Source organism: Meles meles, chromosome 1, assembly GCF_922984935.1.
Source record: "Meles meles chromosome 1, mMelMel3.1 paternal haplotype, whole genome shotgun sequence".
Lineage (NCBI taxonomy): Eukaryota > Metazoa > Chordata > Mammalia > Carnivora > Mustelidae > Meles > Meles meles.
The window spans coordinates 121419641-121440011 of NC_060066.1; the positions used below are offsets into that span (position 1 = coordinate 121419641).

General features: G+C 49.0%; 1 protein-coding gene across 1 annotated transcript in view; it reads right to left on the bottom strand.

The window, feature by feature from the left end:
• The window catches only part of SLC6A17 (solute carrier family 6 member 17), a 49314-nt gene extending 41803 nt beyond the window's left edge, over positions 1 to 7511 (bottom strand). Inside the window, exon 1 of the mRNA XM_046025108.1 lies at positions 7115 to 7511. The gene's annotated coding sequence lies outside the window, so the exon portion shown is untranslated. The remainder of the gene's footprint in view (positions 1 to 7114) is intronic.
• Between the last annotated feature and the right edge of the window lie 12860 nt (positions 7512 to 20371).

The window sequence follows — 20371 nt, forward strand, 5'->3', positions numbered from 1 at the left end:
GGAGAGAATGGGCCATGTGAGTAGCCTGAGAAACCATTCAGGGCAGAGAGAATAGGAAGTGCAAAGGCCCTGAGGCAGCCTGCTTGGTGAGTACAAGGACCAGAAAGAAGAGCCTGGGCTCAGAGCATCTTAAGCAAGGGAAGAATGGGAAGTGCTGACAGGAGGATAGCTAGACTCCAGGGAAGACTTGCAAAGCATGGAAAGGCCTGGGTTTCTTTTCAAGGCTAGCGGGGAGTTTTTTTAAGTGTCTGAGCAGGGGAGTTATGTGACTCAACTGTTTTTAAGGAGATGACTACAGGAAAAGTGAAAAAACAGGAAGGGTAGGTGAGAGGGGATGGTGACCCAAGCCAGGGTGATGGGTGAGGTTTAAGTTTTAGAGAAGGAAAAGGAGAGCCCCAAGCTGCTGCAGAGCATATCAGGTCCCAGACAGGCAGAAGACTCATGAGACTGTCCCAATTGGAAAAAGACATAATTTTTTAAAATCAGATGTGAAAATAAAAAGTTCAGGAGCAACGAGTAAAAACCTCACTACCTTCTTTCCTCATTCACGGGAGGCTCATGGTGGTAACAGATGGGTCCTCACAGTATCTGTCCAAATTCTCTGACCTGGATTTTCTTAAAGCCACTATTTTGTCTTGTTTCAGAGAGAGACAGAGGGAACCAAGGGGGTCCAATTACCTGAGTTACCCACCAGACTGCTGAAGTGCACTTGAAGGAATAGTGATCAGAAACCCTTAATTACTGTCCCAACATGATGTCTCTTTCCTGTGAATGAGAAGGGTTTGTGCCTCTTTGCTCACCAGCCCTCAGTGCAGCTTTGTGGAAGGGGTGGCCAGAAAAGTGCTCCTACTGGGAACAGGTCACAGGACAGCTGAGATCACAGCAAAGAGAGGAAGCATTTTTTAAAAAGATTTATTTATTTGAGAGAGAGAGAGACAGAGTGCACAAGTGGGGGGAGGGGCAGAAAGAATCCACAAGCAGACTCCCCGCTGAGCATGGGACTCAGTCCCAGGACCCTGAGATCATGACCTGAACCGAAATCAAGAGGCGGCCACTCAATTGACTGGGCTACCCAGATGCCCCAGGAGCAAGTATTTTTGAAGACCTGCTATGCTTACATATGTAATTTATCCCCCAAAAAACTTGGGATAAAAAATGTAATTCTCATTTACAAAGAAGCCAAGGCTAAGGGAAGATAACAGGTACAAGATTAGCCTGTCATGAAGTGTCAGAGTGGGGATTCAAAACTCTGTAGCCGGGGGCACCTGGGTGGCTCAGTGGATTAAGCCTCTGCCTTTGGTCCAGGTCATGATCTCAGGGGTCTGGGATCGAGCCCCACATCGGGCTTCCTGCTCTACAGGAAGTCTGCTTCTCTCTCTCCCTCTCCCCCTCCCCCGGCTTGTGCTCTCTCTCTCCCTCTCTCATGCGCTTTAAGAAAAAAAAAAAACAACAAAACACTCTGTAGCCCATTTCCTTTCTGATATATTGGTGCTTTCCAATCTTCCGTATGTCATAATACACAAAGAAAAGAATGCTGGCAGGGACCCTGGGGCTACTCCAAAACATGAAGGCCTCACTGTTTCCGGGCCACGCGCTACCCGTATGTGGCACCAGTGAGGAAGTTCTCCACCGGGCCCGGCTGCGTTGCACAGTGACACACGTGAATCTCATTCAGCACGTCAACAGTGAGGCCAGTCCTTCTACCACCATTTCTCCCTGTGCTTAGGAGTTTCTTCATTTGGCTAGGTCCTTCCCTAAAGCCAATGGCATAATGAGAGTTGGGGAACTGGTCAAGGAGATTCCTTCCAGCTGCTCTAAAGGAGTCCCCAAATTAATAGCCGGCACGTCGGCTCCGTGCTGTGCCAGGACCGTGGACAGCGCCCACCGGGCCATTCTGGGAGCTAATTGTGGGTTGCAGCCGCCCTCCTTCCCTTAGCCCCACCCCCGGGGAAGAGAAGGTCCACATCCTGGCACCTGGCAGCACCTGATGGAGGCACTCCAGCAGGTGACTGTTCTCATTCCTCGAAAAGGAGCTTTATCAAACAGCACTCCTGACCTGGAGTGGGATTTAAACCACAGGAGCCGGGAGTCTTATAATTAAAGAGAAAAATGCAAGCAGCAGAATTTGGGGGTGTGGACCAATGAATTATTTTTGTGAGTAAAAGAATAGGTGGCAAATTAGTGGTGCACAGAATCCAGGGGAAATTCTAATTAACCCAGTAATTAAAAACGATGGAGTACAGTGAGAGGCAACTTGTTATCTCCAAATGAACCAGGAGTAGCCTTGGAAGATCGAGAGGCAGCTCGGTGGGACAAACGCAGTAGATGAGATGAGCCCAGAGCCCAGAGCCTATGCCTTCACTCCACAAGAGGCCCCAGCCAGATAGGGCTTTAAGTCTCAATCCCCAGGTTGGAGACTCAGGCTGCTCAGGACTCACCTGACCCAGAATTATTCTCCAACAAAATATACCTGGTCATGAACATGAGAATAATGTAGTACAGCAATCCATCTTGCATTTGAGCTTAGGTTCTCACCTGTAAATTTTCTGAACACCGTGAATATCTAGTTTTTTTTTAAGATTTTATTTATTTACTTGACAGAGATCACAAGTAGGCAGAGAGAGAGGAAGAAGCAGGCTCCCTGCTGAGCAGAGAGCCCGATGTGGGGCTCGATCCCAGGACCCTGGGACCATGACCTGAGCCGAAGGCAGAGGCTTTAACCCACTGAGTCACCCAGGCACCCCATACTTTTGTTTGTTTTTTTTTAATAACTGGTTTTAGCCATGATTGAGCCACATTTTAATTTAAATAATTACTCATGGAGGTGGGAGGGGGAAATTTTCAAAGCACTGTATCTGCACAAAATGGCTGCCTGTGCAGCAAGGGCTTCTGGGAGAACCCTTCATGTCCTCTGGGGGTGGGGTGGGGGAGCAATAGTGCTTACACTCCAGTTATCCACCCTCACTTACAGGAACTTCCCCAAGACCAACGGTGGCTTGGAGGTCCAAGGAAGGATAGGACAAACGGGCCTATTCTTCCAGGGCTGGTGATTTCTCAGGGAGCGAAGAGATGAAGAGGCAGGAAGAATCAGAAGCCACGTTTCCCAGGGCAGCCACAGACTCCAGGGCAAAGCCCCAGGGGTGAGGACAGTGGGCTCTCCATGGGGCAAGACTAGGAAGCAAGCAGCGTCCCTCTGAGCAGCCCATGCCAGCAGCTGCCATAAATAACCTTGGAGTATTAGCAGTTTCGCTCTGGGGTCTGGGGCCTGACAAGAAATCCCTCCAAGTCCCTGGCATGCGCTCTCCAGCAGAGAAATCTGACACACCAGAGCCCCCACAAGCACACGGCCGTCCTTTTTTCTGCAGAGGCAGACATCCTCCAGGTACCATCCAACCTGCCAGGACTCCCCTCGCTGCTTCCAGCACCAACCCCTGACTTGGATAAACTTTAAGGAATGAGGTCAGGAGTGGTAGAGATCAGGAAGAAAAAGACCAACAGGACAGTAAAGCATGACAATTGGAGCCTGGGATCTTCGGCTGCATTCCAACCCACCAGGCACGACGGACCAGATTCCCCAAACCGTGGAAGTTTACGTATGTTCATTGTTCACCAAATTCCCATTGGTGGAGGCTCATTTTCCACTTCCTTGGGGCACTAGCTTAAAGAACCAGACCCACAGGCTTAGAACACCTTGTTTGGATAAATGCTCAGGTAGCCAGGAAATATTTATTAAGAGCATACCGTGAAGATATCACAAAAGGGTTCGGGGCATAAAGTTTGGATCCTGCCATACCTGAATTCAAATTGTCAGATTGCTGCTCACTACCAGTGTGACCTTGGACAAATTATTTCACCTCTCTGAACCTCAAGTCCCATATCTGTAAAGTACAGAGAGCACTATCCGTCTCCTGTGGTTGTAGCGAAGATTAAATGAGATGGTATATGAATAAAGCACTTAGCATAACACTGAAGCCTTCGGTAAAAACCTGGGTGTCATCGCTGTGTGCCAAGCATGGTGTGAGCTGCTGGAACCCAGAATGGCAGTCACCCCCCTAAAAGCACACCAAGCTGGCTTTTCCCCACAGGTCACTATCCCGCCCATCTAGGTTAACGCACTAATACAGACCCACCAGCGGTCTTGTGCTTCTGACCTCTGGAAGTCTGGGACACAAGGTGGGGGAGGATGATGGAAAAGGACTTTGTGGGGGCTGAGTCTTTTCCCAGCCTGGGTGCTCCAGATGTTTGGCTGTGAGAACTCCTTGTAGCCCAGCCCAGGAGCAAGCCATAACTCAGATCTGCTTCCAGGAAGAAAGCTCAAATCCATCTTCCCTTTAAACTATTCTGCTGCTTATCTTAGCAGCCTTAAAGGGACTGGTGATGAATTGTCCTGCTGCAGCTAACTTAGACAGGAAAGGAGCACGAGGGGAGGGAAGGTGCACAGGCAGAGAGACCCTGCTTGTCAAGAATGCCCTCATCTCAGAAATTTGCTGCCAGATCCAGTGGGGAGGACATACCTCCAGGGTGCATGTGCCTCATGCACACACACACACACACACACACACACACATACCGCCAGTAGTAGACCGGAGTCCCCTAGGCCAGCATGGCCTCTTGCTGCACTGGGGATCCCCTTACTGCCTTTACTTTTGAGGCGCACACACCTCTTAGCTCACACCAAGTCTAGAGACATTACAGAAAGAGAGAGTGAGGAGCCAGGATTCCTCGGGGAAGGCAGGAGAATAACACAGTCTCCTCTCCAGGATGGTTGCCATGCAGCTTCCAACTCCATGGTGGACAGGACAGGTGAGGGTGGGGGGAGGAGGGCAAGATCTGATCCAAGGGCAGGAGCCCTTGAAGTCCAGCCAGTTAAATGCCACAACTTGAGAGCAGGCCACAGTCACTAAGGAGTAAAGGTCTGTGCAAGAGTCTCGCCCCGGAGCTGTTGCAGACAGCCAAGCGCACCCATCAGACCCAGCACAGCTCTTCCCCACGCCCTGTAATCCTGCTCTTACTCAGGGTGTCCTGGGGAGACCCGAAGGTTGGGGAGAGGTCAGTTTAAAGCTGAATTATGGGTCCTTCTCAACCATGTGTGAAGCCCTGACACTTTCATTGGTCTCCACACCCCCTCTTACACCAAGGCACAAAGGCAGGGAGAGAAAGAACAACTGCTGGTTATGGGCCATAAAGAAAAGGGTGGGGAATCAACGTTTTACGAGCATCTGCCAGGTGTCCAGCAAGGGGCTCCAAATAAGCCTGAGAAAAAGGCACTATAGGCATTCCCATTTTATAACTGAGGAAATCAAGGCTCTGGAGGTAAAGTGATTTGTCCAAGGTCACCCCGTGCTGGCACGTGGCAGAACACAGGGCCCATTTCTGTCCACAATCACAGAGCCTCCCACGGAGCCTCTGCTCCAACCCACCCCCCAACCCCTGCTTGCCTTGCCCGTGGGGCCAGAGCTCTAGGACCCCTGCCCAGGAGCCAGACAGCCCAAGCTCTGCTTAGCTCACCCTGAGGACTTGCCCACCTCTGTGACCCCAAAACCCTGGGAGCTCTGGGGTTTCTGCTTACAAGCCCTGATAAAGAACCCCATTCAACTCATAAACAGCTGACACACAACTCTGTGTGTGACTCAGGCCAAACGAACTGACTCCAGTCAGCACCGGTGGGCACGATTTGCCTCCTGCACTGAGTCACTTGGGCCAAGCTGCAAGGATTTGCTGAAACTCACCACCTACTTAGCTGCAGCTGCTTCGTTAGAGAAAAGGCCAGCACAGGAGCCAAAACCTCTGATGGTCCCACTGGATGGGCCACAGCCAAGGACAGTCAGGTGTGACCTCAAAGCCCTTCCTGCTTGGGTGATGGGTCTACTTCACTGGACCGTGGGACAATGTAGGCACAGCACGAAATACAAGAATCCTTTGCTGTTAACCTCAACACACTCTGACCTTGCTCTCCAGGCATCCGTCAGAATGTCCAGCACCATCTAACAGGCTCCAACTCAAGTTTTGGTTGAATATTTGGGGAGCCATTACAGGATATTCTTAGCTCCTGGAAGTTCCTATTAACAAGGACAGCATCTCACAAGCTGATCCCTCACAAACATCGTTTTTTCTGTATACCGCTGCCCTGTCTCCCCAACCCAACCTTCCTGTCTCACTCTCACAGCTGAATTGCACCCCCACCAAGGCAGCTCTGGTTAGAAATTTCCTAATTCCTAAATGTTTTCCCAAAGAAGGAAAGAGGAATGGGATTTTTTTAAAAAAAATTGTTTTTAACTCTACTTGATAGCGACTGGGTCCTATAAATGTGAGTGACCTCGGCATTTCCCAACACTTAAAGTCCAAGAGGGCTGTTTGGGCTTTTAAGATAGGACTAGGCTTCCCTCCTCAGCGGCCGCGCCCCTGGGGGAACTGCCCTCCCCAGACTACGGTGAGCACAGTTTGGGAGCACGGTGACCACAGGTATAAACGTGGCAGAGGCCTCTCCCGAGACGGTCCTCCAGACCCGCACCCCGCGCACGTCCCCCATGTCCGCCATTCGGTTGCCAGACGCGCTTCCCTCGAGGGAAGATGGGCTCCCCGCTAGCTCCAAATTGAGCGCGGTCCAGCCCCAGACTGGGAATTAAATATTCATCTCGGGCGTGTGCTCTCTGCTTCTCTGGCCAATGTTACTGTCAAGGTCACGGGCCTGAAGCCCAGCGGCTGGGGCTGGGGTCTCCAGCCGCGCAGAAGCCTCCTCGCGGGAACTGCGCCCTGGGCGCGCAGCTCTGAGCGGCCACACCGGCCGGGCCTCCAGCCTGGTCCTCCGCGGGGCGCTTGCCTCTGAGGCTCTGCCCGGTTACCCCCGGAGTTCTTGGGCCCTCCTGAGCCCGGGAAGCTAGAGCCCGTTGGCCAAACCGTGAGCGCGGAGGAGCTCGAGCCCCGGGCTCCGTCTCCAGGCAACAGCGGCTGGAGCGGCGGGAGGAGCCCGGGGCCCGATCAGGGCCGGGCGGGTACCTGGCGGCGCCTCCTCGCGCCTCTGTCCTTAGGCCTTCCTGGCTGGGGCGGGGCCGGAACAGCTAAAGTTGCGGTGGCCGGCGCGGTAAACCCAGGCGGGGCGAGGCCGGCGACTCACCTGTCCGGCGTGGGCCGTCGCGCGGACTCGGCCCCTGCACTCCGGCCGAGTAGCTGCGGTCCCAGACAGGTGGCGGGCGCACCGCCCCTCCCGCGGGCAGCCCGAGTCTGGCGGCGGCGGGCACCGGCCGGGGCTGAGAGGGGACCTGGAGTCGCGCGTCCGCGCACGCGACTATGCTCGCTCCTCGCTCCCTCCCTCGCCGCGGGTCCTGGCCCAGATCCCGCCCGCTGCGCGCTCGAGCCTCTGGGGAGCAGCGCGGGGACCCAGGTCCCGCGGTGGAGACGGCGCGTGCGGCTGCGGTCGCCGTCGCCGAGTGCCGCCCTCCCTGTGCACTGGCCGCGCCGGCTCTGCGCAGCGGAACGGAGCTGGGCGGAGCGCGGCGCGCACTGTTCCCTCGCTTTCCGAAAGGCCACCCTGGCGGCGGGGCGTCGTGACGCAGGCTTGACTCACGCGCGGGCCCGCGTCAGTGCGAGGCTCTGGGGCCGCAAGCGAGGCTCTGATGGCCGACGACGCAGGGGTGGGCCGGGAGAGGGAGAGGGGCTAACCCGGGACCAGCCTCTTGTGGCGCCCGCCCAAGGGACCCAGACCTTAGGACAGCATTACCAGGGCTTCTGTCCTCAGAGAGGAATGGGGCCACAATGGCCAAGGGCCTCCTGAGTACTGGGCCTTATTTCTTCACCTTTTAAGGAGCAGCACTTTGGCCTTCCTTCGTGAACTCAGCTCCAGCCAAAGTGCTTACTCCCCTGTCGTAGCCACTTCCCCCTCCCTGCCTTCGCTCATTCTTCCCCTGCTTGGAATTCCTTTTCCACTCCACCATTCTTCAGTCCTACCATCCTCAAGACCATTTCCCGTGCGGTTCAACTTCAATATAGTACTTTTCTGCTGAGCTCCTTCTGTATGCCACGGGGTTGAGAAGATCACAGAACTGTTGGGGGAACCTCTGGGACAGGCAGAGTGGGGTTATCTAAAGAGCCACAATATCAGGCTGAAGGACTAGGGAACCCTATAACATGGGGAAAGTAGGGGACGATGAAGGGAGAGGAAAATTCTGACTGGGCTCTGGGCAGGCCTTGAGGAAGCCAAGTGGAATCCTAGCCTCAAAGGGTGGACAGGGCTTCAACAGACAGAAAAGGAGAAGGTTGGCCCTTGAGGGGAGAGCATGACAAGGAAAAAGATATCAGAGAGTGGAGAAGGTGTGCAGCGGAGGTGACTGACTGCCCAAGTTGGAGGAGTGGGGTAATAGGGGAGAAGTTGGGGGGGGCGGCCATCCTTCCCAGCCTTGGAGGGCTGGTTGTGTGGAGAGAGTCTAGGATGAATTCTTTGTGCTCTAGCGGACCTTGGCATTAGAGACAGTGTTTGGGGAAGGGAGAGGCAGCGGGAGGTGGAGGCTGACTCTCAGTTGTCCTACTGACAGGCAAGAGGACCACTGTCACAAACTCTGAAGGTTCTGAGATTTTTACCCTTGGAGTCTAAAGAGTGAATCTGCCACTGTTTCATGGAAGCTGACAGAAGACGTGAGACTCCATGGCCAGAGACAAAGGACTTCATTACCTATAGTGCAGCAAGAAGCAGGAGCTACACTTTCAAGTCAGTTTCCCTTGCTTTCCAAGTTCCATGGGAAGGGCTAGGTCCCTGTGATCCTGCATACCCTGAGGAATTCTAAGTTTAGAAACCCCAGTCCTTTATAATGGGCTGCAAGCAAACCTGCCAGCCTTTGCCCTGGAGAGAGACATTATTATCTTAGACAGCAAACGAGCCCATCCTCCACTGAGGGAGACTGGCTTCCGAAGCTGTTCACTATGCAAATATCCTCGAAAAGATAGTCTGGAGCAAACAGCCCTCAGTGCCTCTGCCTACAAGGCCTGCAGAAATGTGAGACTGCCGTGGAGATTTATCTCCCAAAGGACATCTATCTTTTCACTCAACAGCTACTGAGTGCTAGCTAGCGTTTGCCTGGTGCTATTCTAGGCCCTGAGGACACAGCAGAGAACAGGACGGACGATGGCGCCTATCCTCATGGAGCTGACTGGCAAGGAGACCCAACCAATAACACGGAGTGGAGTGAAGAGGCATGGCAGGAAGTAGCAAGTGATCCAGGAGACATGCCAGAGGTGAACCAACAGAATGGGACACTGGACCTGCTGGGCGATGGAGAAGAAGGGTGGGGTCAGAGTTAGGTGTTTTGAGGCAGGGAACTCACTGTACTAATGGTGTGCTGATGGGGAAGGATAGGGCTTTGGACCTTGCAGACCTGTTTTCTTTCATCCCAACTGCCACTTACTAGAGGCCTTGACCAAGTGATTTCACATTCTGATCCTCAGTTTCCACATCTGTACAATGAGTAATACATCCCCCATAAGGCTGTTATGATGATCAGATGAGATGATTTTTTTAAGATTTTATTGATTTATTTGGCAGACAAAGATCACAAGTAGGCAGAGAGGCAAGCAGAGAGAGAGGAGGAAGCAGGCTCCCCGCTGAGCAGAGAGCCTGATGTGGGGCTCCATCCCAGGACCCTGGGATCATGACCTGAGCCGAAGGCAGAGCCTTAACCCACTGAGCCACCCAGGCGCCCCAGATGAGATGATTTTTTTAAATATCTGGTATTACGTCTGATATGTATACTTTAAAAATGACTATTATTAGTAGTATTATTAGATGATTTATTATTATTAACCAGGATAGGGAATTTCAAAAGGGGAACAGATTTGAGGAGCAGTAGGGAAGAAGGTAATGAGATCATGAATCTGGGACATATTGAAAATAAAACGTCCGTGGGCTATCAAAAGGGTAACCCCAAGATGTCCATTGCTTCCCTACCTGTACATCACATCAACCCCAGTCAAGCCCCAACCATGAATGAACTTGATACTGGCTTTCTCTATGCCAAGTTCTCTAGAGAAAAACACACTATGGAACACACAGGTGTCCCTCTGCTTTTCATGGTCGTTAACGTCAAGTGGGCTTTCAAGTGGCACAACAGCCTTCGTAGGATTTTCTGGTCAACTTACTTCTCCATTCTGTTGGAGGCCACTCCAGCCTTCTCCACTCTCCTAAACACCCATCCCACTGTAGCACCAATACCGCATAGATCCCTGCTTTATTTCGGCCAGAAGCCCCCCTTGGTTTTCCACTGGTGAAAGCAGACCTGCCCCCATATGCCCCTACATTTGCACTTGCCCTCTTCTCCTCCTTCCTGGTACAGCATCGGAGAGTCTCTCCTGCTCCCTGAGATTAGCCTCCATCTGCCCACTGGGTCCCCTGGTCCCACGCTTCTTGAGATCCTCAGTCACTGTGGGTTACTCCTCTTCTCTCTTCCTTGTCCACATTTGCCTTGCTACTGGGTCCTTCTTAGCAGCTATCTTCCTTTTACAAAGTCACTAAAGCTCCCATCCCTACCTTCTCATGGTCTTCCACGTAGCTTACTTCTATTCCCTCAACCCCCACTCACTCTTCAACCCACCTCTGCCCATCATGCTGCCAAGATGGCTTTCTCTCACTAAGGTCACAAGGGATTTCTATGTCACTAAATCCATGGAACAGTCTCCAAGTCCTCATCTCCCTGACCTCTCTGTGATACTTGTCTTGGCTCTCCTTCCTTCTAGCACTCTCTTCCTTCGGACTCCACATTCCCTGGCTTTCCTCTTACCTTCTAGCCACCTGTTCAGTTACCCCTTCCAGTTAAATGCTGGGCCTCCCAGAGCCACAGCCTTTTCACCCTTTGTACCCTCTCCTAGAGCGTCTCCCAGACTGTCCACTGATTCCCACCTCTACATGTCCATTCCAGATATCCTCTGCGCTCTACATGCTCAACTTCCTACTCCATCTTTCCCCTTGACTCCCTTGGAATCACCTCCAACACAGATGTGTAAGAAATACATTCGCCATTCAAAGTTCTACCCTGGAAACTTTCCGTAGTTCACTTCCTGCTCCTCCTCCAATCGTCCCTGGCTCCATGAAGAGCTGAGCCAGTCAGAAACCCAGTAATCATCCTTGAGACCTCCTCTTTCTCACTCTGTTGTGCAATCTACCACTAAATCCAGGAGATTTCATCTTCTAAGTACCTCTAGATTCTGTCTGTTTCTCTTTCATTCTGCTGCCATCAGTCCAGACCAGAATAATGGCTCACCTGGACTCTCACCATCACCTCCTGATGCTAATTCCAGTCTTGCTCCCTTTCTCCACACAGCAACGGCACAACCTGTTAGAAGTCCAGATATGATCACACTCTTCTCAAGCTTGCAGAGTTTGGCCCACATCTTCAACACGTCCTTCCAGGCCTTGCCTTGGCCCTAGTCTTCCCTATAGCCCACTGCCTGCTCCAATGTTCTCTTGGCTCTCCTATGCACCCACTCCTTCTTGACTTGGCCTTCAGCCATGTTCCCTCTCTGACAGAGAGCCTCTCTGTCCCATTCTCCTCTTTCCTCACTCGCTGCTCATCCACCAGGTTCAACTCAAACCCTAATTCTTCACACCTCTCCTGACCGCGGAGAAGAATTCAATCTACCTCCCAAGCAGACATTTCTTCTTTGTAACCCTTTTCATGATCGTAGCCAGATGCCTAATGGTGTGACTGGCTGCTGAGTGATGGTCTCCTTGGCTGATGGGTAAATTCCATGAGGGCAGAGACCATCATGTCCTTCTTCACCACAAGGTGGACTCTCCATAGGGATCTGCTGAAAGAATAGATAAAACGGTGAGGTTAGAAATATGGGGTGGGGGGGCGCACTTGGATGGCTCAGTGGGTTAAGCCTCTGCCTTCGGTTTGGGTCATGATCTTGGGGTCCTGGGATCGAGCCCCGCATCGGGCTCTCTGCTCAGCAGGAAGCCTGCTTCCCTCCCTCTCTCTGCCTGCCTCTCTGCCCACTTGTGATCTATCTCTCTCTCTCTCTGCCAAATAAATAAACAAAATCTCTAAAATAATTAAATACATTGTTTAAAAAAAAAGAAATATGGCTATAAAGTCCAGGAGAGAGGGCTGGAGACAGACTTGGACATCATGAGTGGAAACGTGGTGCTGAAGTGGAGGGGAAGTACGTAGAAGACAGTCAAGAGGACAGAACTTGGGGGGCTGTGCCTGCTTCAGAGGGGCAGGAGGAGCAAGAAAGTTCAGGAAAGAAGACAGAAAGGAAGAATCAAGAGGTGAGAGGACAATGTTTATCACAGGAGAAAATGTTTCTAGAAGGAGAAGGCAGTCCACAGTGTCAACATTTTCAGTGAGGTGAAAGAAGATAAAGCTCAGAAGATATCCCTGATTGAAGGTCCCAGCATGGAGAGGGAAGGAACACTTCCACCAGGAAGTCCTCCTGAACCCTCCAGCTCTCAGTGGCCATCTCCCCTCTGAACATCTAGAAAACTGATTCTTTCTTGCCAGGACTATAGAAAGATGTTTAAAATATATAGGATAATATTATGAGGTAAGACTATTAGTATCCCCAGCTTACTCACAGAGGAACTCAGGCTTGGTGTCCCAAGTCATACAGCGAAGGACCATCCTGGTCCATCCCAGGACCAAAGTCCTTTCTCTCAACCTTGACATTTAGGGCTTTATAAAGTAGGTCCCCCTTCCCATGTCTATGCCTTACCTCTCAAATTAAGAGTGTGACTGCATATAAGGCACGGACCTCTTCCTCTTCATCTCTCCATACCTCGCACCCCCATTCCCAACATAGGACATACATATAAGAGGTGCTCAGTCAAAGCTTACAGGTTGGGCAGCCCTGTCAAGTACGGCAGGTCCAACACAATGACCTAATCCATTCTTCTTAATACTGGTCCTGCTTGGAAGAGGAGACACATTTACTGGTTAATCTCCCCTCCCCAGCACTTCCTCTTCCACCCAAGCCTGTCTTCCTGAAAAGAAAGACACTGAAGTAATGCTCCTAATTTTTATTTCTCTCTACAGGAATCCAAGGAACGCTACGCCCCAGAATCATTAAGTAGTAAGATGTAAGAGGAAGTGTTGGCCGTGGTTTTTTCCAGGACACAGGGAAGCAGCCGAAATTGCAATTAACTTAAGTTGTGTTTCTGAGTGTCTGAAACACACAGATGCTAAGCTATGATCTCTCCTTTGTCCTGAGGGGCACAATTATTCGTTTTTCCAGTGTGGGTGTTTTTTTAAAAGGCCCCAACATTCTTTGACTGTGTTCTCTTCAGGAAGTCACGCTTGTATCTCCTCCCTTTGAATCTGGGATCTGTGCTGCCTGAACAAGGGAGGTAAGTCATGTATTTTTCTGGATCCAAGCCATAAGAAAATGGTAGCTTCCATTCTCTCTCTCAGGATGCTTGCTCTTAGAACCTGACTACTATTCTGTGGAGCCTACAGAGCAGCCAATGAGGAGAAGAGGTCCCCAGCCTCCAACGCGGGCTGAGTTCCTGACCTCGCCAGCCACGGGAGTTTGTCAACTTGGAAGCAGCTCCTCCAACCCACTCAGTCCCCGCAAGTGGACAGTGCATCGAGCCACCCACTGAGCCCTCCCCAAATGCCTGATGCCCAGAAACCATGAAATAGAGAAAGATAATGATCACCTTAGTTTTATGCTTTAATTAATTAATTAAATTAATGCTTTCAAAAAATTAATGCTTTAATCAAAGTGTGTATTAGGGTGCTTTGTTACACAGCAATAACCGGAACAGCCCTGTAGTTGAGTAAGCATGGAAGCAGCAAGAAGGTCAGTGACCATGTGCTACTTTCACACCTTGGAGACCTCCCTCACCAACGACTTAGAAGTAGAAAATGGGCCTTTTCCCAGAGCCATCACAGGAACCCCATCCTCCCAGATTCATTGAGTTAGAAGAGCAAAGGGGAGGAGCAAGCCTCACCCAGGTAGGGTTCAAGATGTAAAACAGAGCTGATGCAAAAGTCCCCACCCACCACTGATTCTGTGTGTGTCTTTAGAACAAATGCTAGGCCTATTGCAGTTCCCTAAGGATGGTTATCCTGTTATGGCTTCTGAGGATAAAGCCAAGCCCTGTAGGTCTGTGGAATTTCACCCAAATGAAGAGGGAAATGCCAGCATCAACTCCCCGGGGGGAATGGAAAGTGGAACCTAGAACAGGAGCTCTGATCTCCTCCCAGGCTACCCCCACTCCTGGCACTTCTGCTTCCTTACTTCCTTCTCCTTGCCTGCGGCTGCCATCCTTACTCAATTGTACTTTGTTTTTCCAATGAGACCCTATAGGCTTCATCATCTCACCCATCATTTGGAGTCTGCAGAAGAAATGACCCACATCTGCCCTCTTTAGTTAGAAAATGAGCAAGAAAGGGAGTCCCAGCTCTCAGCGGCAGGGATGTGGGAGCAGCGTGGGGCAGAAGCACATGAGTGTGTTGGAAACTCAGCCCCTGCACCGGCACCAGAGCTCACAGCTTCACACCCCTGTCACTATGTGGGACCTCTCAGGACCTGGTGTTCCCACCTGCAAAATGGAGATAAGAATAGCGATCTCCTGGATGCCTGGATGGTCAGTTGGTTGAGCATCTGCCTCCAGCTCAGGGCATGATCCCAGGGTTCTGGGATCGAGCCCGTTGTCAGGGTCCCTGCTCAGTGGGGAGCCTGCTTCTCCAGCTCCCTCTACCCTACCCCCCTGCTCGTGCTTACTCTGTCTGTCTCATGCTCTCTCTCTCTCTCAAATAAGTGAATAAATTCTTAATAAATAAGTAAATAAAAGAATAGCGCCCTCCTCACAGGATATTGAGCTTTAAAAGGAACACGTTTATACCAGCAGCAGGCACAGAGCGAGGCCTGTACAGGACCACTGCTGCTGGGATCATGATGACAATGCGATGATGGTGATGGTGACAACGACACAGTAGAGAGCTGGGCCACAAGCTTGGAAAGAGGTGCTTCTGGCCAGAGCCCTCTGTCCTGGGCTCCAGTGTAGGTGGAACAGAACTGAGCCCAGGGAGGAAGCTCTGCCGGCAATCCCAGATGTCCAGAAGGTAGCCCATCCAAACTTGAGCTGCATGAAAAGGGGGGGGAGCGGTGGGAACCTGAACAGGGGAGGGACTTCCCTGGCAGAGTCAGTACACAGCCGGCAGCCTCCGCCTGGCCAGGTCCATCTGGTAGGACTGTGGGGGTGGGCAGGGCAGGCAGCAGCCGTTCCGCTGCTCCCAGCCCACCTGTTCCTGTCTCGGTGCTGTGGGTCTCTTTGCAAATCCTCTTTGGGGAAGGCTCCCCTGTGTCTGGCACTGTGCTAAGCTCAGTCAGCTCACAGCTGAGTTCCCACGCCAGGTTTACACCATCAGCCAAAGACAACATGGAAGGTGTTAAGAAACTAAACAACTTTCCTCTGTATTGGTCAGGGCCTAACAGAAGTCCCAAATCGGCCCCAGAGGTGAGAAGGCAATGACGGACTTCAGCCACATATAAGAGAAAGCAAACTTTTCTGAAGGACTTCGTTAGCACCTATGGGTTTGTGTTCAGTTCAGCTTTTGCCCTGAGCATTAGGTTTCCTGGAAGAAGGAATAGGGTTCTGCCGTGCACCAGTAGCATACATGTACACGTATATAATAATTCAAGTAAGAATCTTTGTAGAAACAACAAAGATGAGTTCGTTACCCTTGACAGGTTTGTTTCCTGTTTCTCCAAATCCATCATTCTTGGTTCCATCACATTTTTTATGTGAAAAATAATGAGAGTTTTTGTATATTTCAAGCATAAATAGGAAGCAACGATGGGAAATGGCTGCTAAAACAGCTAACTTAAGCTTGAGCTGCATACATAGAATTATCATTTTCCAATGACGGCATGGATATCACCAGTTCATCTTGCTTCCTCTCTGGAGCTTGAGGACCGCTGCAGAGAAATAGTGAGCAAACAGGGATGAGCTTGTGAAGGGACTCACCATGTCCCCAACTCCATAGACCTAGGTCTGGATCCAGCTGGGCCTTTTGGAAGCGTGGTTTGGGGAACTAGTGAGAGATAAAGCCAGAAGATGAGTTGGATCCTGTAATGTGGAAGACTGATCTATTAGTCTGAAAACCTCTGCTTAGGCTGAAAGGTAATGGGGAGACATTGGAAGTTTTAGAGCATGGTGGTGACATTATGGGTATGACTTCCCAGCTAGACTTCATTGGGAGGTGGCAACACAGAGCACTTCAGAATTATCCCTGCCCCCCGAGAGGAGACCCCCATTTGTATTCCCAGATTCTACCTCCCAGCAGCTTCTAGAGAGTCTCTTCATTCTTGACCAGGAACTTACTCCTCGGTCCATAAAGTGGAAGCCTCACTTCAGGTTCTGAGAGAACCCCAGTGGTGAGCAGGTTAGGGGAGGTGGGGCAGAAGTGGGGAGGAATGCGAGAAAAGAGACTCAGGGAGAGATCAAAGGCTCCGGAAAAACCAGGGAGGGGCCTCCCAATTCTTTCCTGCACCCCATACTTTACCTTCCTCCGCTGGGACTCAAGCAAGCCGCTGAACACTTGGGTCGTCATCTCCTCTGTGGAAATGAGGTAGTGAAGCACAGGATGAAGAAGAGGAATGGACAGCCCTCCTCAGGAACAGAAAGCACCCCACAAATGCAGGCCAGGCCCCTACCCCAAGGCAACTCCAACCTTCTACTTACTGGAACTGCAACACTGCCCCGGAGAATCTGACTCCCAGAATCCTTTTCAATCAGGATGGGGGCCCTGACTAAATACAGCCCTGCGTGAACATCAGGAGTACAGATCGAAACAGACCTTTGGGATGGATGATTCTAAAGTTTTCTTCACTTTACACAAGGACTCGCCTTGTTCTCTTTCTCGGAGGCGGTGTGATGCACACGGTCAGATAAATCCAGGTTCTGAACCAGACTTGCCAAGCGATCTTTGACCATCACTTAGTATCTTTGACCTTCCTGGGTGCCTGGGTGGCTCAGTGGGTTAAGCCTCTGCCTTCAGCTCAGGTCATGATCTCAGCGTCCTGGGATGGAGCCCTGCATTGGGCTCTCTGCTCAGCGAGGATCCTGCTTCCCCCTCTATCTCTACCTGCCTCTCTGCCTACTTGTGATCTCTCTCTGTCAAATAAACAAATAAAATATTTTTTTAAAAAATCTTTTACCTTCCTATTCTTCGTCTGGAAAATGGAAATAATATTCAATTCTCTTATCTCACAAGGTCCTTGTGAAGATTAAAGAGATAAATCAAGGCAGTGTTATCACTGTTGTTATTAGCAGTAGCTCATAAACCACTACCGTAAGCATCTTACACTTAGTTACTCATTGGATCATTAAAAAGACATTTTCCTTGAGCTTTAAAATATAATGTGTATTGTCTCCTTATAGGCTGAACGTTCCATTTGCAAAAATAATTTGCAACTGAACAACTTAAACAGTATAATTCAGTAATGTGACTGGATGCAAAATGAACATGTAAAACACTTATAACCTTCAGATATACAACAATCAATAAGAAGATAATAGAAAGGCTTCCATTATCATAGCAACAACAAAAAAGAAAAATACTTAGAAAAAACTTTAAAAGATGTATAGAAAATCTTCACGAAGAAAGCATCCTAATCCACTGAGAGATTAAAAACAAACAAACAAATAAACAAAAAACACATTTGGACAGAAGAAAAGAAAGGGAAGACAAAATACAATAAATGTGTTAATTTTCTCTAAACTAAACTGTAGCTTTAAAATGACCTCAATGAAAATAACAAAAAGGTTTTTTTTTTTTTCCCTCTTTTTAGCTAGATGAGCTAATTCGAAGGTTCACATGTAAAAATAAACCAGCAGGAGTAGCCAGAGGAGGGATTTGTGTGGTGTAAGACACTAACTCTTTAGGTGAGAAACTGTATTATAAAGCTATGAGTTTAAATTCATGTGATCCTAGTATGAGAAGTACAGGGGGAGAACACAGAGTTCATAAGTAAACTCAGACTTAGTCATTTAGATTATGATGAAGATTAAATTTTTTCAAGTGACTAGGGGAAAGATGGATTTTTTTAAAGATTTTATTTTTTGAGGGGCACCTGGGTGACCTCAGTGCTTCAAGCCTCTGCCTTCAGCTCAGGTCACGATCTCAGGGTCCTGGGATCAAACCCTGCATCAGGTTCTCTGCTCAGCAGGGATCCTGCTTCCCCCTCTCACTCTCTCTGCCTGCCTCTCTGCCTACTTATGATTCTTCTCTATCTGTCAAATAAATTAATAAAATCTTTTTAAAAAAAGATTTTATTTATTTGAGAGAATGCTGCACAGGCAAGTTTGGAGAAGGGCAGAGGGAGAGAGAATCTCAAGCAAATTCCCTGCTGAGCATAGAGCCTGACATGGAGCTCGATCTCACAACCCTGAGATCATGACCTGAGCCAAAACCAAGCATCAGATACTTAACCAACTGGGCCACCCAGGTGCCCTGGCAAAGATGGATTTATAGTAAATGGTATTGATTTGGCCCCCAGAAAAAAAGTAACTCTGAATGCCTTCCTTACTCCTTATACCAAATTGTACATGTATCAGGATTAATAAATGCGAAAAACAAAAGCCATAGGAATGCATCCAATGTAGTACTTAGAAGGATATTTATAGCCTTAAATAGACGTATTAGAAAAGAAGAGAGATTGAAAATCAATAAGCCAAGCAACCATCTCAAGAACTTGGGAAAATAGACTCAAAAGGAAAAGAAGGAAGAAAATGAAAGACAAGGTAGAAATTAATGAAATAGGAATGTAAACATACAGTAGAGAGGATCATCAAAGTCAGAAGTTTGTCCTTTGAAAAGTCTAATTTATTTAACAAAACCATAAAAATACTAAAGGAAAACATGGAGAACTTATTCTGATGTTGGGTGGGGAAGAACTTTCTTTTTTTTTTTTAAGATTTATTTATTTACTTGACAAACAGAGATCACAAGTAGGCGCCCCGGGGGAAGAACTTTCTAAATATGATATAATCATTGGTTCCCTTTTACCTCTTTCTGCTTTATTGTTCCCCAAATCACTTATCACCAGCTGGCATTTGACTTACCTTTCTGCTCATTTGCTTGTTGTTGGCTCCTCAACTAGACCAACACTGTATCCCCAGCACTTAGAACCGTTTAGAGGAATCTATTAATGACTGTTTAAAAGGGGGGAGACGTATTTCTTTCATATATAAAGAGTTCCTAAAAATCAGTAAGGAAAAGAGAAGGGTATAAAAAGAAAGTTCGTGGAAAATAAAGTACAAGTGGCTCTTACATTTATAAAAGAGATGTTCCATTTCATTCATAATAGGAGAATTGGCAAATCAAAATATCATAAGACGTGATTTTTTATCTATCATGTTGACAAACAACATTCTTTTAAAAGGTTGGTAACAAACAAGTTGTTAATTGGAGATGATTTAAATTGTACAGTCTCTGAGGAGGATAATGAGACCATATTTATCAAAGTTACAAAGACAAATACCCATTGCCAATTAAACCACATCTAACAAAATTATGAAGACACAGGCTCATTCTGAACATGTGTTTGTTTAAAGACATTTTTTTAAAAAATACTCCTTGCAGCAGTTGTTTATTTAAAAAAAGGAAATAATTTAGACATCTATCAACAAGGAAATGCTTAAAGAATTTATGGTACCTTCACACATTGAAATTCTTCGCAGCCATTAAAATGAACAAATCTACTCTATATGTTCTGATTGGGAAATGTCTCCCAAATGCATTGTTAAATGAAAAAAGATGCAGAATAGTGTGGAGAGGGTGGGATCACTTGTGTATGTTGCGTGTACTTGGAGAGGCATAAAATACTTTTGGAATGATACACAAGAAACTGATAGTAGTGCTTGGCTCTAGGATTAGGAACTACATGGCTGCGGGCAAGCAAGAAAGAAAGGTTTAGTTTTCATCACATACCTTTTGAATTTGAGACCTTATGTCTATACCACGTCTATTTGGTCTATGCATATCTGCTTCTATGTGCAGATGAGATCTCTAGGAAGGGGATGCCTGAAAGTGGCCACGGTCACTTCCTCTATGAAGGGGGCTTGGAGGTTGGAGGACCTTGGAAGGGAAACTTGGTATAGGACATAGTTGGTTTTAATTTCTCTTTGACCATGTGCATATATTACCTGTTCATTAAAATAACAAAAACACATTTCTCCTTGCTCCTCTAGACTATGCCTTTCCACAGCTCTCTCCTGGACCCCCGCCTCCCCTCCCATCCCCTGTGCTCAGGCACAGGCGCTGCTCTCCTCAGCAAGGCACGGTGGGAAGAACATGGACTGTGGGATCAGATCCAAGTTCTCATTCTGACGCGCAGCTCAGGTCCTCACCTGTAAGAGGCGGATAAGAGCAGTTGG